General features: G+C 49.0%; 1 pseudogene across 1 annotated transcript in view; it reads right to left on the bottom strand.

The window, feature by feature from the left end:
- Positions 1-2,174: 2,174 nt before the first annotated feature.
- The window catches only part of LOC146871315 (mitochondrial inner membrane protein OXA1L-like), a 577,675-nt pseudogene continuing 568,867 nt past the window's right edge, over positions 2,175-10,982 (bottom strand). Inside the window, exon 10 of the transcript XR_014959541.1 lies at positions 2,175-2,527. The product of XR_014959541.1 is annotated as a mitochondrial inner membrane protein OXA1L-like (transcript). The remainder of the gene's footprint in view (positions 2,528-10,982) is intronic.

Raw genomic sequence — 10,982 nt, 5'->3', positions numbered from 1 at the left:
TCCAGGCATCAGATGTGGGAGAATCTGACAGCCAAGAGAAGAAGATCCAGCCTGGTGGAAACTGGGGGACAAAGGGACCAACATGTGAGAGGAGGAGGCCACAGCTCTCATCATGCCTGTCTTTCATGCAAACTGGTGCGAAAAGGCCTGACTTTGTCCAACAGCTGTCGTAGGACAGACCCTCATCAAATCCACACCACCAAGTTGAATCCTTGGTGCAGAAGACACGGATGGCAGCAGAGGCCAACTCTATGTGAATAAGCCCCACAAGGTGACAATTTGGGTGAAGATCAACTGCACAGATGACAGACGCAATGGACTGCAGAGGTGACATCAGTGAGATGAGGACCCAGTGGGCAGCATGGTTGTGGGAGTGAAGACTGGACCGAGCCTACAGTAATTATATATCAGATCCCACAATATCAAGATATTAAACCAACTGCTTGTCTTCAGGAGGCACAGCTCTTATACCTCTGTCACTACTAGGCCTAGCCCTCACCTCGCCAATACCACCAGGCAAAGCCGTTGAGGGATGAGCATCAAGCCTAGTAAGGGTATGAGACCCAAGTCCAACGGGATGAGAGACCAGCCTGTCACCAGGAGCAGTTCAGTCTGTTTCAACCACTCTGGTGGAAGCGGTAAATTGCAGACCCAACCAGGGGTGAGAAATGAGATAGAAGATAGGCTGAAGCAGGGGTGTGATAGAGGGTGCTGTCTGTAGGATGAACTGAGATTTGGTTAGAGGGAACAGCCTGTGATTGCCAGTTGGTACAGTCCTGAAAAAGCTGGGGGTCCACTCTGGTGGCAACAGCAGGTACAGTGCCCAGATTCATAGAAAGACATCTGAGCCTGGATGTATCAGAGAAAAGATTTATAGCCTTGTTCGTAGGATTAAGGTAAATCCCAAAATTGGTAGAATGAAGGCCCAGTTGTGGACTGCAGTGGGACTTGGGCATAGACTAGTGCCAGCAGTGGGCCATTGGCCCAGCTTGCGGCTAGTATCAAGCCTGGCAGCAGCTGTGGATCACTTTGGGGTCCGTCTAAGGGCAAAAGATTAGTCTGGCGACAAATGCCAGCAAGTGTCAGCTGTGGGACATCAGCCAGGCCTAGCCGCAACTGTAGCGCATAAGCCATGTTTGTAGCATTAACATAAGGCCAGGGTTGGTGGAATTATGGCCCGGCTTATGAGCAGCAATGTGATTGGGGATTAGCCTAGTGAACCTAAAGTATCAATCAGACAGCAGCAGCGGGTGACTCGCTCAACCTGACGGCGACTATGGAAGCACTACGATAGTGCGGTGTCAGTTGTGGTGGCAAGGGTTCAACATGGTGAAAACTGTCAACAGCTGCATGGCTGAAGTCTCAACCTGCCGACAGCTATGGGGTGAGGGCATAGCATAGCTGCAGCTGTGGGGATGGTGCCCAGCTTGATTACAGCAGAAAGACGAGAGCTTCGCCTGTGAAATGAAGCCACAGCTCGCAATAGGCAGCTCCACATTCCAACTCCTGTCACTTTGCCAGATTCGTGTCCTACAGGCGCTACTAATCTAGGCCCTGACTACACCAATGCCACCAGGCGGAGAATTCATAAGGGCTAGTTTGGTGGCACACGTGATGCAACAGCCAAGTCTGATGGGATGAGGGTTCAGATGGATGGGTAGGGAGGGCATATTTGGATTTGGCAGTTTTTGGGCAGAAAGGAGATTCAAGGTGTAACATGTGAGTGAATTAGGATTGAGTGTGCAGCTTGTGGTAGATTGCAAGAGCAAAGCCAGTGGAAGGAGGGCACAGAAGGGGAAGTCCCATGGTAGCTAGAGAAAGTGGGCCTAGCCCAGTGGCAACTGCGGGATGTGGACCCAGCTCAAGACAGTGGCACTGGGAAGAAGAGGGACCAGCCTTGTGGCAGCTGCAAGATGCGGACCAACCGGGAGGCAGCCGTAGGATGTGGAATCAACCTGGTGGCAGCAAAAAAACAAGCAACTTGCCTAACTGGGAAAACGGCTTGTCTAACGTTATAAAGAGGCCGTTTTAGTGTTTGCGGGGGACTAAGGGCCCTGCCTAACAGCAGAAGTGGAATAAGGATTCCCACCTAATACTCGGAGCATACAAGAAGGAAACACACACAACCCATCGTTTGATAACACAGCTAGGGCTTCTGCATTTACAAAAAGAGATCAGAGCAAAGTACTTTATTTTTGATGCCTTTGGCAAAATTTACAAGTGGACAAAGGGTTTGTCTTTCTGTCGTTTCCTCCTTTATCTGTCTGGCTTTTGGCGCAGAAGGTAAAAACAGCCATTTGAACATCAGTCCAACAATTCTGTAATACCACAAGTCCGTGTAACATGCACTCTGCCTGGTGCAAGGTGGACATGGTGTATCAGGTTGTAGAGTGCATCTTAGCCATTTCAAAGCCATTTTAGCCTATCGTGTCTCGCCATGGATGTTTTGGTTTCTGGTTGCTGGGTGCCACCGAAGCATCTTCTTGTTGCTGCAAAGGATTCTGTGCAAAGGTCTGTCGCAGAGGACCTGTAAAAGGAGGAGAAAAAGCAGGCCAATGAAAGAGATCTGCAAAGAAACAAACAATTTTCGGTTTACAGGGAAAAAATATATTTCAAAAGTGAGCCATCATCCTTGCACAAGCATCGAGACTCAGTGACTGTGCCCACGGAGCGATTGTTTATGAGGCTCCAAGGGATCATGCACCAGGCCAGAAGACAAGAAATAAAGACCCGAGGGTCCTGGCAACAGAGCAGAAGCAGGGGACACGGATCCAAGCGGTTCTAGCGCATGCCGGGATGATCCATGAGGCGAACGGCCTGAGGAGTGAGAATGAAAAATTTCCTAGCTATCGTAACGGAAAGTTTCAATTCTATTAAGGACTCGGAGGCGAGGATTATGCTAAACTTTCTCCACTTTAATGAACAGCAGCCATTTTAGGATAACAAACAACTACTATTCCCATGAAACCTAGGGAATAGATCAAAACAACAATAGAGTCCACAGGTAGAGCGTCATCTTCCCTGCACCAATCACAGGCTCTGTTGTGGATAAAGTCCTCTGTCCCTGTTCATTCCTCCTCTTTCGTCGCTGTAAGTCAGGCAGACAGTAGGTATCATGAATCTTGTTTTCCAGAATCGCCTGAAGGACAAAAAAAGGAGTATCAGCGATAGCCACGGCTAAGGTTTCACCTGTAGGGGAGAGGACATCGCCAAGCAACAGCTAACAGAGAAATAACAAGACCAGAAAAATCGTTACTTACCCTAGTACGAGGGTGGGAAGGTATCACGGAGGACCGCGAACCCTGGGTGGGATAATCCTCGCCTCCGAGTCCTTAATAGAATTGAAACTTTCCGTTACGATAGCAAGGAAATTTTTCATTCTATGTCAGGACCGGAGGCGAGGATTATGCTCGTTTAAAACTTGCTCACCACCAAATGAGCCATATCGTTAATCGGTTTGAAGTAAAACCGTTTAAACGTAGAGTCTGAAGACCAATCTGCTGCATTCAGAATGTCTTCCAGACGAGCTCCCAGGGAAAAAGCCTTAGAGGCCATTGCTCCTCTAGCGGAATGAGCCCCAAAGGCTCAAAGATCAATCCCCGCTTCTTGCATCACCCACCTCACCCAACGGGCAAAGGTGGGAGAGGAGACCGCTTTATGAGGTTTCTTGAGCGCAATAAGCAGTTGTTGTTCGCCCGGCGGGCGAAACTCTTCCGACATTTCTTCGTACGCTTTGAGACAAGAGACGACACACAACTTGGGGACATCCGGAAAAGCCGGATACGAGATGGATGTCGTCCCACACTTCGTCCGTCTACGGATCATGAAAGTAACCCCCGAAGGGGAAAAAACCCTGCCGGAAATATCTAAGGCTCTCACATCAGACACCCTTCTGCACGACACAAGGCACAGAAGCATTGCTAGCTTCGCCGATAGTTCCTTCCGCGATAAGAACCGGTTAGGTTTCCAGGAAAGAAACAAGTTTAAAACTTGATTTACATCCCAAAGTTTGGAATAACGGGGTTCAGGAGGTAAAGAAAGGCGAATGCCCCGAAGAAGCCGACACACTAATGGGTGTTCGCCCACTGGAGAACTGTCTATCACCGCTTGACCAGCAGAAATGGCTGAACGAAAGGTATTGACGGTTCTATAAGCCAAGCCTTCCTCCGCCAGGCTGGCTAAAAAATTCAAGATGGAGGTCACGTCCGTTGCCACGGGATTGAGACCCCGTCGCACACACCAACGACACCATCTTCTCCAAGTTGACCGGTACCGTTTGATGGTGCTATCGGCCAAAGCCTTAGACATGAATTTCTCAGCCGTTCCCGAAAGGCCTGGGACCGCCCAGCGTCCCCTGTAATCCTCCACGTCATGAGGGCGAGTGAACCCTGCGCGATTAGAGGATGAGCCATGTTGTCTAGACTGAGCAGATGATTCGGAAGACGGGGGAATGGGATTGGAGAATCCCAGGAAAGTTCCAGAAGAACTGGAAACCATACTTGAGATCTCCAAATTGGAGAGACTAGGACCACGTCCGCATTCTGGCGACGGACTTGAGCTGAGACCCTGGTCAGCATCGCAAACGGGGGAAAAGCATAACCTCGCTCGTTCGTCCAATTCTGAAGAAAAGCATCTGTCTGAGCCGCCAGGGGATCTGGTCTCCAACTGAAGAACCGAGGGAGCTGATGGTCCAACCGGGAAGCAAACCGGTCGACCGTAAATGATCCCCAGATATCCTGGAGGTCCGAAAAAATCCCTGGATGCAGCTTCCACAGGCTCCCGTCGTGAAAATGACGAGAATGAAAATCCGCCACCTGGTTGTCCCGACCTGGCAAGTACTCCGCCGTCACTGACACGTGGTTCTGAAGGCAGTAGCACCATAGATTTGTCGCCAGGTCCGAGAGAGCTCTCGATCTTGTTCCCCCAAGATGGTTGATGTACCGGACCGCCGACACATTGTCCATCTTCAGCAATACGCAAGACTGAACGGAGTCCTTGGTCCAGCATTGGATCGCAAAGGATCCCGCCAAGAGCTCCAGACAATTGATATGTAACTGTTGCTCTTGTGGTGACAACACACTGCCTGTTGTGAACTTGCCGCAGCGAGCTCCCCAGCCGGATCTGCTGGCGTCTGATTCGATAACAATATCGGGCGCGGAACTGAAAATCGCTCGCCCGTTCCAGGCCTCCATGTTGGCGAGCCACCATTGAATCTCCTCCCTGGCCTCCGCCGAGAGGGGCACTTTCTGAGAGTAGGAATAACCCTTGCGAAGATGATAGGCTTTGAGACGCTGTAGGACCCTGTAATGGAGCGGACCCGGAAATATGGCCTGAATCGACGCCGACAGCAAACCTACCAGACGGGCCAGTTGCCTGAGAGAAAGATGAGGCTGCACTAGCGCCCTCCTGAGTTCGTGGCGGATCTTCGCCAACTTGCGGGAAGGAAGACTGAGTGTCGCGGCCACAGAATCGATCGTGAACCCCAGGAAGACTACAGTCTGGGACGGGACCAGAGTAGACTTTGCTTCGTTGATCACGAAGCCCAGACTCTGAAGCAGATCGACCGTCGTTTGGAGTTGACGAGACAAGGTTGAGGGACACTGCGCCATCAGAAGGATGTCGTCCAAGTAAACAATGAGACGTATGCCGGACGCCCGTAGCTTTTCGATTACTGGACGGAGGACCTTGGTGAAACACCAAGGGGCGGAGGACAGACCGAAGGGAAGAGTGGCGAATTCGTAGGTGACGCCCTGCCAGAGAAACTGGAGAAACCTCCAGTGCGGGGGAAAAATGGGAACCGTCAGATACGCGTCCTAGAGATCGAGACGCACCAGCCAGTCGTGCGGTCTGAGCAGATCGCGAAGAAGATGGATCCCCTCCATCTTGAAGTGACGGTCCAGTTCCTTCATGAAAGGCTCACCGAAAAGGCCCCCTTGGGCCACCGGGCCTGCCTCAGAATCCGCTAAGTCCCCCAACTTTGGGTCCACTTTGATTAGGAGGGACCTGCGCCGCTGTGTAGAAATGGCGCAATTAGCGTTGCCAAGAAACACTACCACACGTTGGGCCCAGGAAGACAAATGTTCAGGGGAAATCAGAGACCCAGAGGCTTTGGCCTCCTCTGCCATATCCAGGATCTTAGTAACGTGTCCCAAGGCATCCAACAGTTTGTCTTGGCAAGCCCGCCAAGACCTATCAATGCCCTTTTTCGGATCTTTTACAAATTTCTGCAGAAAGGTGGCCATGCGCGGGTCAATATCCGGGGTGGCTGCCACTTTGCCTGCCAACGAAGGGCGAGGGCACTCAGCCCTGAGGCAATTCCGAACCGACGCCTCTAAAGGCTGAAGGATATGGCTGGCTACGTGAAGAGCGACCTTGTCACAGGGTGCCCACTCTGAGGACCTTGGATGCAGGATGTCTGCAGGGTTAAGCATATCTGCGCAAAGATTTCCCTCTGCGGGGTCCAGCGCCGAACCTGAGGGGCGATCCAGACAGGAAGGGCCAGCAACATTGCCGTCGTCCCCTTGATCAGGATCTACCGGCATCGGTGGCGTATCTGGGTTGGGGTTACTCGCCAAAAAGGCCTGTTTCAGGCGAGCGAAGGCATCCAAATCTACCCCTGCCTCCCTAGGCCGTTCCGCCGGCGGAGGATCTGAGCTCGCTGGAGTAGCAGCAGGCATACTAGTAGACGCAGTCTGAGTCGCCCTAGCCAACCTGTCGCAGGCTTGCTCAATTTTTTGGGAAAGGCGATCTTCCAGGGGCCCCATGGCCTGTTCAACCGCTTTCAATATGGACGAATCCACCATCTCGTAGAAATCGTCATCGTACTGCAGAGAAGCGAGTGGGTCCTCCTCCCACTGCTCGTCAGGATAGGTTTCGTCCTCATATGACTCCATATTTACCAAAAGGAGACCCAGTAGCTCCGTAAAATAATGTAATTGTGTATTAGAGAGAGAGTAAACTCAGTATGGGGGGCTGGGTGGCAGCCTCAACTTTGGGCAAGCGGTGCTTGCAATCGGGACACAGCCCTGGCCCAGCTGCCCTGGTGAAAGGTATATCAGAGGGCGACCTGCCAAATAAGGGCCCGCAGGAAGAAACCTGCCATACAGACTCCTGGAGCGTTGTGAATATTAGGCCTATTACAGACCCCCAATCAGCATATAATATAATTAGGCTTTCCTGTTTTCAGTTTCTATTTTTGGTAAATTCTGGTGGTGTTTTTTCAGTGTTTTCCAGTGATTTCCATACCTCAAAAAAACAGTGCTTTTCAGTGTTTACTCATTTTCGCGCCATAAGAAACAACTGAAACAGTGTTTTGCCGGTGTTTATGGAATGCTTTGCTTTTATGATTGATTTTTCAATTTTTCTTCAGAAATTGTATAGTGCTCTACAATTCAGAAGCTTAATACAGTCATTAAAAATTTTTCCATTGTCCTTTGATTCTGCAGCTCAGATTTAACAAGCATTTGCAATGCAACAGTTCTCGCATTTATGCGAGTTTAAGCTATTGGCATTGTAAATGACAAAGCCTTTTATTTATGTTTTAAAAACAAAAACAAAAATAAAAGGCATTGTTATTTGCAATGTCAATAGCTCAAACTTGCGTAAATGCAAGACCTATTGCATTGCAAATGCAAATGCTTGTTTAAAATGAAAGTGTGAATTGGTCACTCAGCAAGTGTAAATATACGTAGAGAACTTTTTAAATGCTATTATGAAATTGCAGTGTGGGCGAAGGGGCATATGCAAGTCAAAAAAATGGGGTTAGGTAAAAGACTTCCTCTAGCAAAAAAAAAATAATAAATATTTGGATCTTTGTTGTTGCACTTGATGTTTTTGTCCAACAGTGATGGTAGCTTTTGCTCTTTTGACTGCTCTCCAACAGGATTGTGTAGCAAGTGCTGAAATGCAATAAGGTACTGTTAGGTGCACCATGTGCTGGATGGCGTGCGTTGTGGACTCCAGCAACATGTTGACTGCTTGGGAAGGGATCAGTATGCTGGGGAGGAAGAGCAGTGTATTACCATAGTTGTTAACAGTTAATGCAGAGATGCATGGAGAACATGTAGATGTTTGTAGGATTATAAAGAGACTTTTGAACTGTGTATAATTCCTCATAGATCATTAATTCTACAGCAATAAAGTGAAAGCAGCTGGATTTGCACAGCTAGGCCACAAACCCTCCAGCGGTCCCGGAGGCATTTTCAGTGCTGTACACCACCTGGCCAGGAATAGTTACTCATTTCTTATGTAACGAACAACCATAGACACAGTCACGAGTCATGGCTTGTTGTAGGCAGGCCCGGCTCCAGGAATTTTTATTTGGGTGGGCCAAGGGTGCATTTGGGTGGGCCACTGCGGGCTTGATTTGTCGCATATATGTCTAGGCAGGCCTGCTTCAGGGCCCTCCTTTATCTCTTCTTAGTCTTACAAGGCCCAGTAAAACGCACTCTTTTCCAAATCTCTTTATAAATATTATCACTCTCAAAAAGTGTTTTTTCCATGTAATGTTCCTTTGATGGGAAGAGGAGGTTTCTGAGGTGGGAGTATCAGGCAAGTGACACTACTAAGGCTCCCTCTGTGCGAGCCTTCAGGGAGAATCCCTCTTCATTACTACCTCCACCTGACCACTGACTCTGCAACGCACTCCCTTACAGGCTCCCTCTGTGCGAGTCTTCATGGAGGATCCCTCTTCATTACTACCTCCACCTGACCCCAGACCCTGCAACGCATTCCCTTACAGGCTTGATTATCCACTACTCCTCTCCAGTGCACCTTATCTCACAGCTGACCTTGGGCCCCAGCCCCATATCAGGCACCATCGAGCTCCACTTTAATTTTTCTTGGTAAAAACATTAGTAAAATCATCTTCAAACTTAAAACATTGAATATAGCAGTACATATAATTAGCACGCACTTTAAAGTATGTTCCACAGTAGCCCTTATGAACCGACAGCTATTCAAATAAACAAAAACAGAAAGGCCATGACCGGGCCGGCTTCAGCGCTGATGTGAAAGTCTTTTTTGGCACCGCACCAATAACCTCTTTCTCCGTAAATATCCTTTACTACCACCTTCCTACAGTGCCCCTCATCCCTCCATGGCCCCCTATTGACCTCCTTCTCAGATTCCCTCACTGCCACCCTCCACTAGTGCCCCTCATTTCTCTGTAGCCCATCCCCCTCATAACCTCCTCCTCAGACTCCCTCACTGCCACCCTCCAGAAATGCCCTCCATCTCTCCCTAGCTCCCCCCTCCACCCTATGACCTCTTCCTCGGATTCCCTCGCTGCCACTCTCCAACAGTGCCCCTCGTCGCTCCATAGCCCCTCCCCCTATTGACCTCCTCCTCAGATTTCCTCACTGCCATCCTCCAACAGTGCCCCTCATCTTTATGTAGCCCCTCTCTCATATGCATTTTATTTGCTACAGCGCTACTCATATCAGTGTAGTGTGTGTCAGTACTTTACACCACGCACACATTATACAGAGACAATGAATCATACAATTATGTAAATCAGTCTACAGGGAATGTCACATAAACCAATGAGGATTACAAGGTGTATGAATCACATGTCATCCATACTGGTGGGCATTTTAAGAGGGTTTGGTCTGGAGAAGCACAAACTCAGGATTTAAAGAGTATTCCATGTGGGTCAGCTTTACTGATAAAAATGTATATCTGCCCACACATACTCATTTTAGCAACCTTAGAATAGTGAAAGACTGAGGAACTATATCACAAAAAAAGAAAGCAAAGTTCTAACTATACCATTCATGTTTGCATGCAGCTCTTTGATGACAGTTCATTGGTCACTGTCCTATGTTAGGATTGTAACTTCTGAACTGCAAGTGGCACAAGGATCTCTGTGACAAAGGCAGTAACCCACTGAGCTTCCACATAAAATGCAGTTCGTCTGCATTTAAAAACTGCTAACAGACAAATGATTGCTCTCCAGCAGGATCATTTATCACCAGTGTTATCTGGATATTTTGTATTGTCTTATTTTTGTCCTGCATTGGCCAGGATAATGATAAAAACTGTTTAAATGAATCACACACGAAGTATGTGTCCTGCTGGGCCTGTGCAGATTTTAAAAAGAGAAACAAATAGTAACACATTCTCTTACCTACTTCATTAGTAAAACGTTGTGTCACAGCCTGATGTGATAAGCAGCTGCAGGGGTCAGGAAAGGTGAATAGGAATAAACAAACTTCTTTTCCCCTGTGCTGCATAGAAAAAGAAATATCCACGCAGCAGAACATTGGCGCCTTTGCCATGTGGAGATGAAGGGGTGAACAAATAAACAAAGCCTCGTTAACATGTAAATGGTCTTTTAAAGACATGTGAAGTACTCGGGTGCGGCTGCGATAATCTCTGAAACTGTCTGTGAAGCTGTCTCGGCCAGGGCTGACACACACGACGTGTGCTTTGCGCGCCTGTCTTCAATCCCTCAGTGCGAGGGCCAAGGCTCCTGTTTGGGTGGGCCTGGCCCACCCGCTAGAACCGGGCCTGGTTGTAGGTGTACTTTACTTGTTGCATTATATATCTGAACGCAATGACCGAAGCAGCAAAACACCATCCGGCGTCACACGCGCAGATTTTTAGCTCGTGTTTTTAACCACGCCCTTAATTCAATAGGCCACGCCCCTTTGAGGGACCCTTCTGTTTTTCCATCCCACCGGGGGTAGAGGGCGGCAAACCTTGAATTACACTGGATGAAAGGAGGAGCGTTGCAGAGTTCCGGGGCTTTGACCTCGGTGAGCAGACACGGCCCGAGATTCGTCTGCGTTAGAGGCTCAGAGCCGCAAGGGGGGGCTGGAGTGGGGTGTCACCCCCCAAACACAGAATCTGTGAGCGCCCTTCACTCGGACCCTTGGCGAGGCCCGCCGCCTGGACACTCTGAGCATCCCCTGAAAGAGGTATTTGATTAGAACTGAATGGGAGCGCACATCATTTAAAAAGACAATATTTCTTTATTTAGT

This window comes from Triturus cristatus, chromosome 1_1 (assembly GCF_964204655.1).
Source record: "Triturus cristatus chromosome 1_1, aTriCri1.1, whole genome shotgun sequence".
Lineage (NCBI taxonomy): Eukaryota > Metazoa > Chordata > Amphibia > Caudata > Salamandridae > Triturus > Triturus cristatus.
This window is presented reverse-complemented; position numbering and strand designations above follow the sequence as displayed.